Below are 21,229 nucleotides of genomic sequence, written 5' to 3' on the forward strand. Positions count from 1 at the left end.
ACATAAAAGTATAATACTTAAGTGTAATGCAGAAAGAACTGTTTCAGGACTGGAACATGCACCACCACAACTTTTTTTTTTTTTTAATTAAAAATGGCCTGTTTAGCAACAAACATCAAAGCCGTAATTCAGGAAAAAATGCAAGTACCTTTTTTGGTATGTGCTCCAATTCCACTGCTTTCAATAGCAAATACATTCCTGACGACTTTTCCTAACAAGGCCTAAATCACACTCAAACATATTTCTGTGTTTCAGGATATGAACTGCTCATTTCCATGTTGCCTTATAATATTATATTGATGATGATGTTGTCATGTATTATAAACATGAACTACTTATTATAAATGCATATACTTATCATAAGAAATGAACATTCCTAAAATTTAATGAGCAATACTGCAGTCTGCATGCAGTTCATTAGGTTCCCATGTGGAAAGTGGAAAACACAACAGCTCAAAATGAAAAACAGTCATTGTAAATTAGTTCTTTTAGGGCTCCCCATCTTTTAACTGACAGCAGGAAATGGATATAAGATGACAGATGCTGTACGTTCAGTTCATTACTACCAACCATGCATTATTTCCCAACCTTACTGACAGCATGCAGATCCTGCTCTATGAGTCATATTCCTCTAGTTGTATTTGGTTTTCTCTGCCATATTTCAGGAATTTTAATTTTTTTTTCTCCCATTTCCTTGTATTCATGGCACATTTTGGAGATCTTTTGTCTCAACATACTCTCATGTAGTAATGGAACAAAAATCATTAGTAATCTTTATTGAACTGTGTCTCGTCTCCAAAGCAGCAAAAGCATGTTTCACATTGGAAGAGTAGTGTGCCAAGTGCTGCACTTCCCAGAAAAGACATACATTAGCTCAAGATCAGTGGCCAAAACAAAGATGCTATCAATGATCCAAAAATAGGGATGATTTTTTCCAAAGGCATGTGAGAGTAAGAAAGATGAAATAAAAGCACTCGAGTTTAAAAGAAGTGAGAAATATGAAAAAAGTCTCTCAAACTACAGCTGCCCTTCTTAGCAAGAAGCTTATTTTTAGTAATATACGAAAGCTTAGGCTATTTAAAAATAATTTCCCTAAATTTTTACTGAAAAGTTTAAGCAAGTTTACCAAGTTAATAATATCATCTGTTACATAAGAAAAAAAGGAATGGATTCTGGTTTTTTATTTTTAAAATTCACCTTACCACAGTAGAAATAAGTCTGCCTTGTCATATTTCAAGGCTGTGTAGTTTGGTCCCTTATTTCATGTCCCCGTAAGACTTTATATGTCTCTGAATTGCCATAACTAACCAAGCAGTCACACCTCTACACCTTGTAAAAGTAGAGAAGAAAAAGCATATGGGTATTTTTAAATAAAATAGGTATTTTAACTGTGGTTTTTAATCAGATACTTCAAAAAGGTTTCATCTGAGGATACATACCAAAGGAAACAATGAGGTAAATAAGAAAATGATGAAAGAGGATGCCCATTTACAATGGGCCAGCTACTGTGCTCTCTATTTTGCAAGTAAAAACATGGACAATAATGGCAATAAATGCATTTATGTAAAATATTTAATGTAGACAGCTGTTGATGTTGCACTTTGAAATTCTTTAAAGAAAGCAAATCAAGGGAACTGCAAAATGAAAAAGTACCAAACAAGAAATAAAACTCTTCCATTTTGTGAAACTCAGGAGAAGTGTTTACTCAAAATCTGTTTAGCAGTCTAACTTGGATTAACCTTATCAATGAAAAGGTTATTCTACCTATAAAAAGTCCTTTTTCCCAAGGACTCCAATATTCTAATTGCCTCCAATATTTTAATTAAAAATAATTGTGTTCAGTAAAAGTTGTATTTCTGCAACCAGTTCAGGGATACAAATAAGATAGCTCTGCATCACACACACATTACTAACTGAAGTAATAAGTATTCAGAATAAGAGACTGCACTCTTCCTGAAGCCCAGGATCCCATGACTCTGGGGACAGTATATACACAATGACCTGAAAAATACTTTCTTGACAGTTAAAAGCAAACTTTTATATCTTTTTCTCCCTGGGTAACAATAGGCTTTTCCCTTCACAAACCTGGACCAGTCTTCCCATCATCAATGTACGAAGTGTGGTTGTAAGGTGAAATTGCATATAGTTGGAGCAATATAGAGTAGAAGAACTTATATAAAACCTGAAATATAAAACCCCTAACCTGTTAGTTTTTAGTAATCAGTAATTATTGGTTTAATAACTCAGTTATTAAACTAGCTAATCTAACATAGTGCATTGTGCTTGTAAAGTATGGACCAAAAACCTCTCCAACAAGGAAAACAAGTAGAAAGTAGTGCTGACTAACAGTGGCAAGCCTCCCTCACCCCATGCTTTCTTAACATACAATCCCACAGTCACTCTTGCATTTTAGTAATAAACCACAAACCAGACCATTATTATTTGGAAGAGTGCAGAGTAAAGAGGTAGCTTGGGTCACTGCCTCCTTCGATTCCTCTTTACGATAAATTCTGGAGTCCAAACGAAACCTGGAACACATCAAGTACTATGTATCTGGAAAATATAGAATCATAGAATCATTTAGGTTGGTAATCTCAAGGGTCTTTTCCAAATCCAACCATTAACCTACCACTGCCAAGCCAACCACTAAACCATGTCCCTAAGCACCACATCCACATCTTTTAAATACCTCCAGGGATGGTGACTCAGCCACTTCCCCAGGCAGCCTGGTCCAGCACTTGATAATCCTTTCAGTGAAGAAATGTTTTCCTAATATCCCATCTAAACCTCCCCTGGCACAACTTGAGGCCATTTCTCTCGTCCTATCACCTGGGAGAAGAGACCAACACCCACCTCGCTACAACCTCCTTTCAGGTAGTTGTAGAGAAGTAGTTGTAGGTCAGATAAGGTCAGATAAAACAATAAAGAGCAGACATTGGGGAAATAGTCACATCTGCCTGAATTAAGATGTGGAATAAATCTGGCAACCAAGTCTTATTTCACTTAAATAAAAGCGTAAAAGATGGAGAAAGCACCTGCAAAGGGCTACTGCACATATCTATGTGAGGATATGTCAGACAGTCAAAAAAGGAATAAATGTAAGCCTGGGTATTCAGCAAGACCAAAACCAGCAACTTCAACTCTGAGAACCTGAAAAGTAAAAATACACTAACTAGAAAATGCTTAGACAGCAGCCATGAATCCCTGAGACAAGGTTAGGAGCAGCACACAATTCCCATGGAATCTGGTTGCTGGCCATACTCAGAAGTCACTCCAGGTTAACTGAAATAGGTTTTGTTAAACTAATACATTATTTGTGCAATGACTCTTCTACAACCAGTTTTCAAATAGTTATTTCAACTTACATTGTGTCTGTAAAGTTGTGCCATTCTCATGGTATGAGAGTTTTATTTAATCCTACTGAAGAGAACTTTTGCCTTCAAAATCCTATGCTTTTATTGCTGGGGGAAGACAGGGAGAGGGGAGGTAGAGCAAGAGGATTATTAGACTGGACACAGGGAGCTTTCCCAGTAACTTTGGGAGAAAGACCAAAATATTTAAGTTCATGTCATATTAACCAAGCTTTTAACTGTATTTTTTTCTGCACTGTCATGATAAACCAGCCATGGAGCAAACAATGCTACGTCTCCATGTCACACGATCCATTTTCCTTTGTGACAAACTGGAATCTCTCTCACACAGGAATCATTCTTTCCTTTTTTGCTTATACAAGTACAGCAGGATCCTCATTCATGGCTGATTTTCTAGATGCTACAACAACATATATGAGCTATCACAAGGAGGATCACTAGCAAATGATGGTCTTGGTTAATATCACGGCTGCAAGTTCAGAACCTTACTTCAGAGGTTATTGCAGTGAGCTTAAATGACCCAGATTTGACAGGCTATGCAAACTGCACCTTTCACAAGATAAATCAGATTGAACAGCTCTCAACACGAACATGAGAGTTTTAGATCATATTTTATACTATTTGCCTAAAACCATCTGGCCCAAGAGGGATATACTTTGACAATTATTGTTATCTGGAAGGGAGTCTACATCCAAGAGAAACAGTTTAATAATTCAAAAGGTCTATCTGAAGTTAGCTTAAAAAAAATTACATTTTGCTTTTCAGCTATTATACCTGAGAATATCCACCATAAGAAAGCCTAAATGCAAGAGCTCTGTATGTTATATTACATCCTTAAAGACTACTAAAAATTTAACCAGCTGGAATCCAAAACGTTGAGAAGCTGTTAAATAAAACATGTAGGAACACACTCAAAGCTTTTATTTGGAATTCTATTGTGGACATTCTATATTTGGAGCTTAAATGTCTCAAGAATTACCTCAGCTAACCTATGAAAAATATGCAGAGGTAAAAAAAGTCAGTGCCTTAGGAGGCAAAATAAAAATAAATCCTGTTTTGAAACCAAATATTCCTGTAGCCTGCGTTTCCATAAAATGCAGAAGTAACCAAGCAGTTAAAAGCACTCTTTGTTACAGCCAATAGTTTACCTAATTAAAATTATTTCTCTATTAACATTAACAATATTTAACTCTTAAATGGATATCTAGAATGAACAGCCAGCTGACAGAGACAAAGATAGAGATTAATATTAATGCACATTGGGAAAAAAACTGCCCAAAAGTTTTGCTGTCACATTTAGGTCTTTCATATAAAAACTTATATTTCCCCTTTTTGAGGTCTGAAAGTTTACAAAATAACCCCTCCTTTTACTACTTTTCAATGAATATGTATGTGGTAACAACCACAACTCTAGCCAACATTAGCCAAGGTTGGTGAATGCTGCTTCTAGGGCTTTGTTTTCCATTATTAGACCGTTCAGTTAATTAGTTGATCCTGATATACGAACCCATACATGTAGGAGAAATCAAATCCTGATAGTCTGATAGAAGTGGTAACTGAAGACATGCTTCTAATAGAACCTGCATCGTCTGTAAGCAACAACAAGACAACACTGCATTTAACAGCCTCTGGTCATGAGCTTAAGAACTTCAGAAACTTCTCATTAAATTTTTCCCTCTGGTAGAACCTAGTTTTTCAGAAAATATGCTATATTACAAGATGTTACTTTATTCAATTTCAAAAAAAAAATGTGTGTACACCTTCTGAAACAATAAAAATGAAAATGAATTTGTTATGACAGCATATAACAAGATTTTAGAAAACAATGTCTTCTGAAGATTTTTCTTAAAAAGAATTTCTGGCAACTTCTTCAGTCCTGTCCTACATTACATTCTGCAAGATCAATACTATGTTGAACTCCTATCCAAACATTCAGCATTGTTAATCACCACAATGCTCATTAGATTAATTTTCTAAATTAAATTTTCACCAGTCCAATATTCGTACATTATTTGTAAGGTGTTTGGTGTTTTATAGGGTTTATCCATTAAACCCAAGAAGTCTTTTCAGTGCCACTCGTTTGAGTTGGGATCAGGACACTATTTAATGTTCCTACCCAAAAGTGTTTAAATAAAAGGGCAGTAACAAAACTGTTTGACCTTAAAAGTTCTTTTAGCAGGTGTGGAACCATGTGCAAAAAGCAGTAACAGCAACATGAAAAACATTGGGTGAAAGTGGTTTTAGTTTCTTGTTGGGAGAGTATGACTTACAGAATAAAAATGTTTGAGAAATATCTTTCTATATGTATTTGTTTTTACCCTCTGCCAAGCACAGGTCTTCTAGTAAACAAAGCAATTTAGAAGGTTGCCTTTTTAAATCCTTTATAAAAATTAGCATCCCATCAGTTTCTCCTAGAAATACAAAGGCCCAACATAAAAGATTCAGGAAATTATAAAAATTATGTTATACATCATTTATTACAAATTCTCCAATAGACTTAAACTTGAACTCTTCCATAAATGTAAACCCATATATCATCCATATGATGATAGTCAAATCAAGGAACAAAAAATGAATCTAAATTTTCTCATTTGCATCCTGACAATAAAATTATTTCTTTTTTCACTACAACTTACAACTTCTATCGAGCTGCTATTATTTTATGCAAAGTAAATGTTCATTGTTTCTTTAAGAGTACAAAAAAAAAAAAAAAGTATGCCATTGAAATTATCCAGATTTCAATGTGAAACAATGCTCACTGGTACTGAATACTATGTAAGAAGCAAAAACCATCTAGAAGGCAGTATTTTGGTCAGCACAAAGCTTCTTTTCGATAATGAGCTCTCAAGCAGATTGGTGTGAAAAGGCAGCAAGATTTTACTTTTCTTTAACTACAAATAATTAAGGGTAACTACTTACATTTTACTGAACAGAGTACAGGCTAGCCACAATTAACATACAGTTTAATTCAATTTCTCCATAATGCCAGACTTCACCATCCCTATTCAAATTACAACCCATAATTGAGAATTCACTATCTATTGAATCTTATATGTAGGACTACTTACTCTTTAATGAAACCAAAACAAAACACCACAGCAGAAAACCCCTAGCTTACAAATATACCTTCATCAAACTTCCATTTTAAATTACAAACATGATATTAAAATCAGTTTTAATATAACTGGCAAGATCTCAAATCACATGTAAATACCTTGTTAAAAAGTTATTTAAAACATTTGTTACTATCTCATTAACTTCCGCACTTGTCAAACTTGCCTGTTAAAGAACATTTTAGTCCTATGCCTACCTACTAAAAAGTAGAAAGCAAAGAGAGAAATGGAAGAACAACATATTACTAAAAGCCTAAAGCAATAAAGACAGTGATAGTCATCCAGAACTGGAGGAAAAAAAAAATGCAAATTTTACTACCTCAATACCATCGAGGCATATATTACAAAAAGGAGAGTCAAATACTCCTGGGAACAGAAAGAGATGACTAAAATAATATACTTCTAGAATTATTGGAAGTATCATCATTACTACAGTAATAAGCAAGGAATGCTTCTTAGCATTTTTTATTTGCTATATAACATGGAGCAAAATTGAGAAGTATTATTAAAGTGGATAAGTAAATGTAGAAATAAACAGACACTCATGAGGAATTACCACCAAATACCGCTTTAGAAATGCAACAAACAAAATTTCAAAAATCCTCCACAGTAGAAGACATCCAAAGTGACACCATACTGTGCCACCACATTGGCACAAAATAAGAGTCACAATACACTTTGACTATAACATCTTGTCTTGGGTTTGCATGGCAAGGTTTTGGTAGCAGGGGTCTACAGGCGTGGCTTCTGTGAGAAGCTGCTAGAAGCTTCCCCCTTGTCCAACAGAACCAATGCCAGCCAGCTCCAAGACAAGCCCACTGCTGGCCAAGACTGAGCCAATCAGTGATGGTGGAAGTGCCTCTGGGATAATATATTTAAGACGACAGGGGAAAAAAACCTGCAGAACTGCAGCCGGAGAGAGGAGTGAGAATGTGTGAGAGGAACAACACTGCAGACACAAAGGTCAGTGAAGAAGGAGGGGGGAGGTGCTTCAGGTGCTGGAACAGATTCCCCTACAGCCAGTAGTGAAGACCTTGGTGAGGCAGGCTGTCTCCCTGCAGCCCATGGAGGTTAATGGTGGAGCTGATATCCACCTGCAGCCTGTGGAAGACCCCACGCTGGAGCAGGTGGATGCCCAAAGAAGGCTGTGACTCAGTGGGAATCCTGTGCTTGAGCAGGCTCCTGGCAGGACCTGTGGACCCATGGAGAGAGAGGAGCCCATGCCAGAGCAGGTTCACTGGCAGGACTTGTGACCACATGGTGGGGACCCGGGCTGGAGCAGTCTGCTCTGGAAGGATTGCACCTTGAGGAAGGCACCCATGCTGGAGCAGTTCATGAAGAACCCATATTGGAGAAGTTCATGGAGAACTGTCTCCCATGGGAGGGACCCCAGGCTGGAGCAGGGGAATAGTGTGAGGAGTCCTCCCCTGGAGGAGGAGGGAACAGCAGAGACAGCATGTGATGAACTGACCCATCATCACCCCGCACCACTGAGGGAGAGGATGTAGAAAAATTGGGAGTGAAGTTGAGCCCAGGGAAGAAGAAAGTGGTGGGGGAAAGGATTTTTAAGATTTAGTTTTTACTTTCTCATTAACCTGCTCTGATTTTATTGGTAATAAATTAAGCTAATTTCCCCAAGCTGAGTTTGTTTCGCCTGTGATGGTAATTGGTGAGTAATCTCCTTCTCTCCACCCACAAGCCTTTTGTTTTATTTTCTCTCCCTGTCCAGTTGAGGAGAGGGAGTGATAGAAGGGCTTTGGTGGGCACCTGGCATCCAGCCAGGGTCAACCCACCACAAAAGGATAAGTAAAAATAATGCAACTCCTTTCCCCCCTCCCAGCTTCCTATGTGTGAGACCACATTTGGAGTACTGCATCCAGTTCTGGCTCCCCAGGTCAAGAAAGACAGGGAACTACTGCAGAGTGTCCAATGGAGAGCTACAAAGATGATCAAGGGACTGGAGCATCTCCCTTATGAGGAAAGGCTGAGACACCTGGGTTTGTTCAGCCTGGAGAAGAAAAGACTGAAGGGGGGATCTTATCCATGCTTATAAATATCTAAAGGGTGGGTGTCAAGAGGATGGAGCCAGACTTTTCAGTGGTGCCCAATGACAGAACAAGGGGCAATGGGCACAAATTGGAACACAGGAAGTTCCACCAGAATATGAGCAAAAACTTCTTTCCTGTGAGGGTGACAGAGCAATGGCACAGGCTGCCCAGGGAGGTTGTGGAGTCTCCTTCTTTGGAAATACTCAAAACCCACGTGGACGTGGTCCTGTGCACCCCGCTCTAGATGTCCCTGCTCAAGCAGGCGCATTGGACAAGATGATCTCCAGAGGTCCCTTCCAACCTCTACCATTTTGTGATTCTGTGTTCCCAATACATGTAAACCCTTTAGATTTAATTCCTTACATATAAACCTGCTCACATGAAATGCAATGGCATAGAAATTGTGTCAGCGTATATGCTGCAGACAATTTTTTTTTTTTTTTTACCAAAACTTTACATCATTTCAAGCACCCAAATCATTAAGCACTGCAGCTTTCAAGCCAAAAGTAACCCTGAATTTTTACTCACAACCTTGACAAAACTTCTAAAACTATGAAATCTTTGAAGTGTCTAGGAAACACGTGCTTGGTTTATAACAACACCAATGAACCAGTCGCTGTTATATCTGCATCTAGGCAAGACCAAGCATTCATGAGATAAGTGCAAGCTAGAAAATTTATTTTCCTGATAATGGACACTATAATCTGGCATGGTTGATGGTTTTTAACAGAAACTACGACTATTACCTGAACTTATGCAATCCAGCAAGATATCTCACACTTAGTGGCAGCACAGAATTCAGATGGTGTGACAATGAAGCTGGACAGCTAACCTAGCACTGTAGCCCAAAACAGACTCTAGTGTCCGTTTGCCAAAATTGTTTATTTCATAAAGCTAATTCTGAATACAAAGTCATAAACAGTTTTTACCCTTTTTGAACACAGATGCAGAAACACATGCACACTACTGTTGCAGAAATTAATCAATGGTTGAAGTTCTAGCTGTCAATATAACTTCTCAAACTAATATTTCTTGTCTAACTTGACTGCTGTCATCCATTGCAGTAAGACCACAGTAAGTAAAGTCCTTTATGTAAGTGAACTTCCCTCTCTCTTACTCCTTTTTTCATTCCATCTTCCTTTCTTTGCTGCAAGAGATCATCAGACGAATGGAAGATTGAAATAAACTATCTCTCCGCAGAATCAAGCATACACCAAAAACTTCTGTCATTGCTAAAATTGGCAGACTGAAGATTAAGTGGTCAAACATTTGAAACCTCATTCACCCATTTGTAAAAGGAAAATAACTTTTTTCTTTCCCTGCCTGCAGCAATATCAGAATGACCTATTATTACAGTTTTTACAATTAAAGAAACCTGGCAAAAAACACTTGTTTCCTCCTATTCACAGACAAATTAGGAAACCTTCAGGTCTAACTCCAAATTTCCCAGTTTTATAAACCTTTTTCCATTTTATTTTAACATAATAGGTCACATTAAGTTTGCATTACTAATTGTGTACATCTCAAACAGCTGTAGAATGCAAATAATGTGTTAAGGATACTTCAGGAGACTGGAAAGAAAATGTTCAGCTGGCATTGAATCAATATGATGAGAATTTGTCTACTGATGAAAATATTTCCTAGACTGAGACCTTTTGAGAATCATAGAATTATTACAATCAGCAAGGTATTTTTATCCCCGCCGATTCTCCTGCTCCCCAGGGACAGTAGCTGTGCAGCAGCAGCAGGCCAAGGTTAGAGGACTTTGCCCACAGTCGCTTAGCAACGAGCGGCCTTGCCTAGGCTGAAGGACAAAAAGAACAGGACAGGGCAGCCCGGCTGGCGTTCGCACGCAGGATGGGTGCAGAATTGATAGTGCTTTTAATGCCGTCATTCTCTCCTGATGATGGGAAGAGTTCATTTTCCAACCACTGGCAGTGGGATTTTTGTCATGGATCCTCTTTGCTGATAAGTGACAGATTCAAGCATGGAAATTAATTTGCTCTTGTATCGACTAAAGGTCTACCGCTAACCAGGCTGGTAACAGTTTTACTTCAGAGACCTTAGCCAGGACTGGTGCTCCTGCCATACCTGAGGAGCATCAAAGATGATAGCCTAACTAGATTTTGAATAAAGGTGAGTCTACAAAAAGTGATGGGAGCCTGTTCAATATTAGTATTTGCAGTTGTATTATGCAGTACCAAAAGATCTGTGTGGAGTTTGGGAATCCCTCTTCATAAATAATTGTTCCACATTATTAAGTCTTTCTATTATACGTTCTCTATTATTAGACTTACTATTTTAGGTTCTCCTCTGGATCTTACAACAAAGCTTTATAAACAGACTTCACGCTGATAGCATTTAGAATTGCTTTGCATGTGCATTGCTTAATGCATGGATGATTCAAACAATTAAGACCCAGAGGTGCTGCTTAGTTTCCATTCTTTCAGAACCCAGGAAAATCTACCGAAATAATGCAATGATTCCCAACTAGACTTATTCAGCGTGAAATCATGCAGCCTGTCTTCTAAAATAAAGCAATCATGTAAAACTTACTTTTCAACATACCTTTGATCAGAGGGTTTAAAATACACCTACAAATAGGCATCACATTTGTATTTTTGGACTATCAGTATGAAATTAATCCTTTTTTAAGCATATATCAAGACTGAAAGAACAGCTATATAACCAGAACATTTATAAGCAATTCTCCCAAATGATGCATCATGACTAAGAGAATTTATTTCATTCCTAAAAAATCTAGCATTCAACCATTCAGTTGAGACAGCACGGATAATATCCCCAAAGAAAATCGGTGTAAGAATATACAGCATCCATTATTTATTTGTCCAGTGCAGAAGGACTTCTTTTGAGAAATCCAATTGGTTTTGTCACTTTTTATCACCATACAGATCCATTTCCTACAGCAAAAGAAATACTTTGGGTTTCAGAATTACATATGTGCAGAAAATGAAAAAAATAGATAAAATAGTATGTTTATTACAGGAATAAGATGATCCTGAACTTCTAAGGAACAGAGTTTATTTATGATTCAAAATAAACTTAACAATGCTTTTCATTCAGAACTTTCACTGTAATGCACTAACAGTTTTATTTAATACTATCATTCAAATTTTAGAAGCCAGATAAACAGAATTATTTGTAAATAAATGGCTACCCATACTCAGAACAAAAGCCTGAATTTTTCAGGTTAATTTTAAGGAGGCAAAGACCTTTCATGACTAGGACATACTCATAGACACTTAAGGTTACTGAAATGTGAGGGTAATTTTGCCAGATAGACACCTAAAAGTCTATCAGGGCACCAGTCTCAAAACTGATATTAATGGCCACTTTTACTGGTCTTACCAGCTGGTCAAAAAAGCGAACTGACATAGCAGGTGAAGCAGGAGGTCCTGTCACAGTAGTCCAAGACACATTGCCATAACAGTGACTGATGTATAGACATTCTAAATCAAAAGACATCAGTTGCAAAACTCTACAATTATGAAACCATGATTTTTAAGATGTGCTGAATTGCATTTTTAACTTCTAGTTTTAATATCTTTTCATAAAGTGATAACATTCAGTGGCTGATAACCATTAAGAATAATCTTATTACTACAGCTATTACATCAAGTTCAAAACCTTTTGTTATCAAGGCAGACACATTATACGTACAGAAAGTTGTCTAATTAGTTACATCATACATATACATATTCTGATTCCTAAATTTTTCCTGTTTCGTTTAAAAGTTGAGGCATTTCTAATTTGTTAATTAATAAACAAATGCTAAGATACACCTTGTGAATCTACATAATAGCTTTCACAGGTTGTTCAAAATCCTTGTTCCAAAACACTGCAACAGTCCAGATACCTGCAATAAGTTTAATTGCAGAGGAATGGAAAATTGAAGATATACCTTTTCCATAAACACTGTATCTCTGATCAACCAACAGTGAAGCTGTTAGAGCAGACACACAGCAAGACTAACTCCTTTTCAGATTACGCACACATGATCCATAAGGGGGTTCTCCTGGAGAAGGCTCTTTGTGTGTTGCAGACCAAGTTGCAGAAGTCAATGATGGCATAGGATCCGGGGGGGCAAGAAGAAACAGACACAACTATGGATTCTTATTACCAAAAATTCCATTTACTATTTGCAATACCCAACTCCCAAGAAAAATTTCTTGACTTCAACCAAGTCCAGAAAAGGTGATTTACTGACATTCAAATATTGACTTCTGTAATTTGTAGGCTATCAAGGTGGGAGAAAGCTGGATGCGCATCAAACTTCATAGTGAGCTGACTTGGCAGCCAGGGAATAATGAGCAGAAAAAGATTTCCGTATCTGTAGGTTACTGTAATTAGTAAAGAGCATTCTGTGAAGTCTCCTAGGACACAAAATTAGAACTGGTTCACATTCATACAAAATAAGAGGAATTTCACGTGGACAATTTGATGACTACGTTCAACTTTCAGTTGTTAGCAGATTTTTCAGGGTGGAAAATAAGCAGACTACAGATGGGGAAAACATTGGAGCTGGCTCAGCAGGGTTAATTCTGGCATGATGCTGCATTACTAGTCAGCTGCAGTGCCTCAGCACCACGCTCCAGGGACCAGGGTAATTGTGCATGGAGCTGGCAGGGAGTCAGGAGCTTTGTTAGCTCCTGATCAGCATTAGCCATTCTAAATAAAGCTCAGATCTACATAGACAAATGTAGGTGACTCCACATGATCCTGATCAATACCCTGGAGTTTTCTTTCATGTGGAGTAAGCTATTTCCCCAATAATAAAGATAAAGGAAAGGGACTACTAGCAGAAGAAAGATTTTGTCTGAAAATGTCCCACTCCAGTTTCAGCCCTTCTGTACACACTTCCCCCAAAACGCAGAGAAGGAAATGAGAAGGTTAAATGAATTTGTCTGTAGAAGAAAGCAGACCCTCTACATTGTCACAGGTGCACATATAAAAAGGTTTAATGAAGTAAAAAAACAATGTGCATTTGGTGTGCTTGTTACTATAGAGGAAAATATGTTTCATAATAATAAGAAGAGTTTTAACCATTACTGAGCATACCAGAAGTATATAGTCTACACAAGGAAGTACTTCCAGGGACACAGAACCACTCTGCAGAAATTAAGACAAACTAGAATAACATCCTGTGACAAGGAAAAGTGGAGAACCAAATTAAGACGTCGCCACAACTAAATACAGTACCAAAATCCCCAGATTGCTAGATCATATACTAAAAAAAATTTCTAGATTAAATCTGAAATGGACTATAATGAGAGTAAATTAGTATCAGCAGGGGGAAAACTACAGTACTTACCAGCTCTGAAGAGCACCTCTGTGAGCTCTAAAAGGTCACCATACTGTTAGATTGTACAAGAAAGTTTGTACTATATTTGAAATGAAAATTACAGATACCATTTTGTGGTCTGAAGATCTACATTTTTCTCACAATATCAGGAGAATTGCAGAGTGAAGTGTGAACATTCTTTTTATTTTTTTCCCCAACATTATAGAGATACTGAAACTTTTGATCTTGAAAAAAACTCTGAGAAACTTTCCAGGGGCAAATTATAAACCCAGCCTTGCAATACCAAGTTTCCAAACCTTTAGATGAAAAAGATAATGTTAACAGATCAGGCAGGAGGCAAGGAAGAAAAAGCAGCATGGGGGCAGGGTTTCTTCTGACATCTATTAAATTTGTAGCCAAAACTATTTTATGCGAATTGGCCAATGATGAGATCTTTCAGATGTTGATCACTATTGCAGACTATTGTTCCAATCCACAATCAGCTGAAAGCAATAGAAACATTCTTTAATTATGATTTAAATATGCCTGTAAAACAGACTTATTTCTTTCTTCCTTCATTCATCTCAAGTCATATCAAATCTTCTGTCTTCACATAGAATCAGACATAGAACTCACCTTATAGCAATGTGCAGTGAAAGCATAAAAGACAAGGATAGCTAGGACGAACTGTGCTTACCACATCTATACAGCACAGCACAGTAAATGACTTAAGGTTTCAGAGCAAGGCCTCGGAGCTGCACTGTTGAAATCAAGTTATTTCAGAGTACCTGGACAATCTGGGTGCAACTGATTGTTAATGAGAAATAACCTTCTTTAAGAACGTCAGCAGCACTTACCCACTGTCAAAAAATTCCACCATTGGATTAACCATTTTTAGAGTATTTATATATACACATTCATAATGGGAGTCTAGTACAATTGTTAAGCTCAAATGTATCATTGTAGATAATTACTTAAAATGTTGCTAGGAAGAAGTTGCTGTTATACAGCTTCCACAATTATTCAAAATCTATTCCGAAAACCATACAAAAATTGAATTTCAGATTATACTTATACTACCAAGGTGCACTGTGTTATCTCAGGTATAGAAAGAGAAGGAAGTTGCTACATGGTCTAGTTATTTAAAACAGAGCAAGAAGCTGAATTGTGACACTAGTAGGGGATGCACAGTGCTCGTCACCTGATTTTCAACAAAGCATTTTTACTTTAACAGTAAAATACTGAAAACAAATTTGTTCACAATGATGCCTCTGTGCTTCACAGGAATTGCAGGTACAATTCCCGCTCTCCTGTATGAGCCATCCTCCTCAGCTAACTTCATGATAGGAGCCATCTACTTGCTCCAGAAATACTTTTCCATAAGAAAACAGAAATAGCAGAGCAATTACCAAGCTGCAACCACATCTGGAAAAACTCATTAAAGGCCTTAGTCACTCAGAAGCTCAATCTGATCAATAAAAACAAAAGTTATTGGCAATCCAGGATGATAGACTGAACCACAGCATATTTCACAGAAAGGAATATTACAGAAACAGTTTCTTTTCTAGAAGAATCATCTCATTTGACCTGGAATAAGAATAGATGCACTTCCAAATTGATGCAGATGATGATGCACTATGACCTTACCAAAAAGGTATGCAACTTCTACATTAGTTATCGGTCAAAGTAGAAATAAGATCTAAAAAAAGATAAAGATCTAAAAACCACTCTGAAGTAACAGCGTTACTTAAAATTGCAAAGGGTTAAGAAGTTTGTCAAAGGTAGGGAAGTCTACTAAATTTGTCAAGTGCTTAGCAAGTTTTACTAAATTCTTCAGAACTGAAAATTTGGAAAGTATTTCTAAAAGTGTTAAGTTACTGCTGTAATTACTACTGCTGTGCAATAATATTTTACCTACGAAAAGTCCATAATTTGTCTAGTAGGAGTAAATGAAAACTAACCGGATCACTCTAGTTAGTTCTCAACACTCGCTATGGAAATGCAAATCACATTTGCTACAGAAAAAAGTAAGTGAAAATAAAGTATCATTATTATACTTGGAAAATCATCAGCAATGAAAATTAACTATTTTTTTCACTAAACTATCTGCTTCTTGTATATTTCAATTCATACTTTGATGCCAAAAATAGTTCTTACTATTTCTGTTCTTGTGAAATCCTATGGCAGATGTTTAACTATGAGTGCTTCTGTATTATAGAACAATGCTGTTTTAAGAGGAAGTAAAATTTAGAAATCCATACAGATTATTGTAAAAATAATTGAGGTTGCTGAATCCACTTGAACAATGATACATAATATATAATAAGGATACAGAAATTCCTAATCCTTTCATACCCATGAGAGTGAGAAAGACACCTGGAACACTACGCATCATCATTAATGCATTTATTCAGACCTGGAATACAGGCAGGTGCTGAAGAAAAAGCCAACAGTAAAATTCTCTGCGATACATTATGTGAATTCACCTAGCTGAGACATAGAAAATTCAAACCAACTATCATTTTACCTATACCTAAAGAACTGTCAGTACTGAAATAAAAATTCCACAATGCCATTGAAATGAAATTCAAGCAAGAAGAGACACTATCAGGCTTTTTCAGCATCTGAATCCTTTTCATCTAAAAATAAAAACTTAACTTCTAAAAATAATTTTTTATTATTTATGCAAGTGAGTTAAAAGACATCAACAGAAGCTACAGAAATTACATTCCTGGAACTACAGTTAAAAAAAAAATCTTAAGCATTGAACAGATGCCTAAGCATCAAACAAACTGGGAATTGAACAGATGTTATTCTTACAAAGGTAGAACATAACCAGGAAAACATACATAGAAACTATTTCAAATAGATTGCCTTCTAATGGTCACTCATTGTATCTATTTACTCATCTAGCTAGCACCCTCAAAATTATTCCAAGCACTGCAAAGGTCAAAGGCAAGGGCAGTGTGATGGTTCAGGAACAGCTCTGCTGTAGATGTGGATGACAGACTCGGACTTCAGCCCAGTTCTTCCTTTCCAGACTAGCAAACACAGCAGTGCACACTTCCCTTGCTCAGAGTATATTTTGTACATTAAATCAAAGCTTCCATAATTGCCAAATTCCAGAACACAGCCACAAGTGCTCTGTGATTAAGCCTGCATGCATTGATTTCCTCATTCTATTATGAATATAGATATGGCAACTATTTCAGCTTATCTGTTATACAAACTTAATAGTCAACTCCTGAAGTTTAACTTTTGTCCCTTTTTTTCTGGCGCTGCCTGTATTTCATGGCTTAAGTAAAGAAATGCAAACACACAGCATTATATGCTTCTTCATCCCACTTATTTCATGAGGTCTAAAGGGACTATGAATGACTTATTATCCTACTCATCCCACAATTCAATCACTGCAACCAAACCAGTTTCTGCACTGAAACATCCCTATATCAACTTCTGTTTCCTTTGGGTTTAACACTATTGTCTTTAGAAAGAAAGTAAATTCTCCTAAAATAAGGGATACAAGCTCCATCAGCAACTTCCCCATGTGACCTTTTTTGTTAATACACTGGGAAGACCAGAGAGAGAGAGAAAGAGGAGAACAAAGCCAGATGTTTTGGATATAGAGAGAGTATGGGAAAAGTACCTAAATATTTTATTGAACAAAGTAAACCACAGATTCTAACATCAGAAATACACAAAATCTACATCATCTCAGCTCTGTCAGAAAGATGGTTTGTTGTTCATCCCACCTCCACCTGGCAGCATTTTTAGGTCTTAGGAATTTAGCTTCATTGATGTTTATTTCCATAAATATACAGGCACATAAGCAAGTTACTACAGGATAAAACAGAAGATGCGCTTGCAGAGCATTAGTTACATTAAGATACCTACCTATATGCACACACTTACATAGTTGTGCCACACAGTAAACATACATAAATTATCTCAATCCAACTTTATTTAGTGTAGCATTAACTCCAATAGCATTAACAGCATGAACAACATCGGTACCACTTTTATACCCAGATCTTTGCAGTCTTGCTTTTATGCACCCAGGTATTAAAGTTTTCCAAAAATCAACCTAACACCTTTACAATTCCCTTGAAAAACACAGAGAACCTCATCCGTGTTATTTTAAAAAGGCAGAGGAAAAATAAACTGCACAGATCAACAACTGATACTCTAAAGTTTTACAATTATCTCCAAAATTAGATTAGATAATGGCAATGTTAACATATAAATCAATACACAATTAAATACAAGGGAACTTTTCCCACTAGACACCACTTCTTATAGTTGATAGAAACTTCTGGCTGAACATAGCGTTTATCAGAAAATGCCGCTTCATTGGATAGAGTTTTGTGCAGGCACCTCTGATCTGAGGAGGCCAAGTCATGGATATGTTTCTGATGGAAGCTTTCTAGTGAAGGTATCCTCCCTACTGCAGCACTAGTGCTCTGCTCCAAGATCTGGGAGCAGAGCACCCTGAAGCCCTGAGCTCCAGCCTGCTCTCAAAGTCACACAAGAGAATTTAAAAGCCCTAAGATTGCCAGGGTGACTTGAAGCTCTCAAGACTTCTCAGCTTCACAGAACTGCCCTGCTTAATGTCAAGGAGCTTGGAAGAGCTTCCACTAGCCAACAGCTCTCAGGGCTCAATAGCTGCTTGCAGTGAAGGGCCCAGCCCCATGCGGGGTCTACTTTCACACCCCAGGCAAGGAGCTTAGAAAATCTGAGAACACAGAAAAGAACTGGATGTAAGTGTATTTTGAAAAAGAAAAATGTCCTCTGAACTAGAAATCCCAAGTTGGAAGCTGCTGCAGTGCTGATTGCAAAGTGAAAAGCTTATGCATCATGCAGAAATCAACTATATGCTACACTTGTGTTTGCTATGTGTCAGTTACACAGTAAGGTTTGCTAGCACAGCTGTCATTCCAGAGTACCCTTGAACTGATTATCTCATAAACATAAAATATGGTTAAATCACTCACTCACTAACCAATATTTAGTGCTAAGAGAAAACCCTGGTTTGCTGCATGCTATTGCTAGCAGGACTTGACAATCAGAAGGCATACATGTAACCAATACATCTGTCATGCTCTTCTTAAGCGGGCCTTTGTGAAAAGGCAGAATCACTGTAGCTATTAATCCATTTTTTCACACTCATATGCAGAAAGAGTTAAAATTTGGTGTTGCAAGGGAAGCTGTTTAATTGGGTAGAAAAGTGTTTCAGAAGCAAGTGGCACAGCTGTCCTTGCTCCCGCATTTGTTCACCTTAGAGAATTTCTTTGCTACATTTCAGGAGCACCGAGAAACCCAAGCTCAAATGGTTACTAAAATAACTAATTCTAAACTTACATTTATTATTTTTATAGACAAAGAAACAACTATGAGTTTATTTCACCTTTAAGAGATGTCACAGTGGAGTCTCAAGCAGCCCTGTAAAGAAGATGCTCCACATTTTTAGCATGCTCTGTACAAGCCAGATCCCCCCACATGCTCAGAAAAATTTTTGAGAATTTCTGTAACATCAACCTAGTACCTTTCCATTACTTTCAAGAGCCAAAATTAGCCAAATTTTAACATTACAGTCCTATTACAGTTATGTAAATTAAGTCAATTTGCCCTTCCTTCAATTAAACAATTTAATTTCCCAGGGGACTCAACACCATTTTCTTCAGTTGTCACATATGCTATCATCACACAGCATGCTGTATCCTTACAAAGAATTAATCAAATATCTGGTCCTACAGAGCCTACCTATGTCAGTAAACCTCATGTAACTCAACTCACTGAAATCCAAAGGCACAGTCAAATGAGAAAGTTTCTCAGATCCCTACATACAAGAACACAACCTTGGTGTTCCATAGTGACAACAAATGCCAGAAAACAACTCTTTTGCAACCAGGCAGCAGGATTAGGACTTTCAACAAAAAAGGCACTTAGCTTACAAATTATTAGACTTCTACACAGCCATCTTTACCTCCTTCCATTTAATAATGTTCAGTTACATTTGCCTGAAAATTAGATTACAATAGAAGTACATGTATATAGACACAAGTTATTAACAGACTGCTAAGTCTATATGAAACCTAAGCCATATATTTTAGTTAGCCATTACTGAGATTCATTCATTAATTTGATTTTGATAAAAGGTATTTGACAACTCGCCTAATTTCTTCAGCAGAACCATACATCTCTTAAAACGTTTAAGCCAGAAATACAAATTAAATTTGCATTAATTTTTACAGATTTGCCGAATTTAAAGCACAAATCATTATGGCTGAATGAGAAACTTAAGAATTGCCATATAGTTCATGGTGATAGTTACTGTCTTTATGGACAAATGCCACTACCAAATACTTCAAAGGGAGATCACGCTAACGGACCAGGTCTGGAAAATTGCAGAAAATTGTCCATATACTTTCCTTAGGCACATTAGTTGATGACTACCTGCTACCTAGAAGAATTTAACTGTCTCATTCCCGTTGTTTTTTTAAAGCATTGTCCTTGTCACAAGATTACCTTTTATTCAGACTCTTCTTGTTTGCCTCCATATAAAAGTGAACAAATTGCTTCTCCCAGGTTATTCAAATCTTTCCACTTCTGATGCCCTTTCTTTGGGTCGTATCTATTTCTGCCCTCTCTATCTTGTAAGTGAAGTTACCTGAACTTGATTTCAAGGGATTAAGTACTATTCACTCATAGAAGCACGGTTTATTTTGAATATGCATGGTTAGCTGAAGTTATTTTCTTGGGCATTTGTCAACAACAAACTTCAGCTTTATTAGGTCCAGTACAAAGGACCACATAAGGGTAAGCTGGACTGAAAATGAGGCTTGTTGTAAATAAAAGGAATCATATCTTATTACTCTTTTACAGCTACTGTTCCTAAAGATACCCAAAAGTCTTTTCAAACTGACAACACAGCTACTGAACTAATACATGAAGTACAAAGTTCCCAAAATCATTAACGTTCAGTGACCTTATCTCAGTATAACAACCCTACTTTCACAATCCAATTGAATCCTGTTCTTACTTTATTCAAGAGCACCTTGTTCACAAACACCTCTGCTACAGAAATCTGAAATACCTATCATTGATCCGTTGCCCCTGCTTCCAGTGGGAAAGAACATTATGAAACTAAATTAACCTGTAGACTGCTAGCCTGAATATTTGCCAGTCAATGTAGTCATCTAAATGGTTGATTTCTTTTTAATAAGAAGGCTTTTTTTCCTTACAATTTAAATTTATTCTGATAGGCCACTGACATGTAATTCATAATCTGCAATTTCAATATGATGCTTCTTTATAAAGTGCTTTTCATTCAACATTCTCAAAGCCTTCATACGTATTCACAAATTAACCTTTGGAACACCCAGAATTATCTGCATT

General features: G+C 37.0%; 1 protein-coding gene across 1 annotated transcript in view; it reads right to left on the reverse strand.

The window, feature by feature from the left end:
• DNER (delta/notch like EGF repeat containing) overlaps positions 1 to 21,229 on the reverse strand; it is a 143,939-nt gene that overhangs the window by 111,907 nt on the left and 10,803 nt on the right. The gene's annotated exons all lie outside the window — the stretch shown is intronic.

This window comes from Phalacrocorax aristotelis, chromosome 7 (genome assembly GCF_949628215.1).
Source record: "Phalacrocorax aristotelis chromosome 7, bGulAri2.1, whole genome shotgun sequence".
Taxonomy (NCBI): Eukaryota; Metazoa; Chordata; class Aves; order Suliformes; family Phalacrocoracidae; genus Phalacrocorax; species Phalacrocorax aristotelis.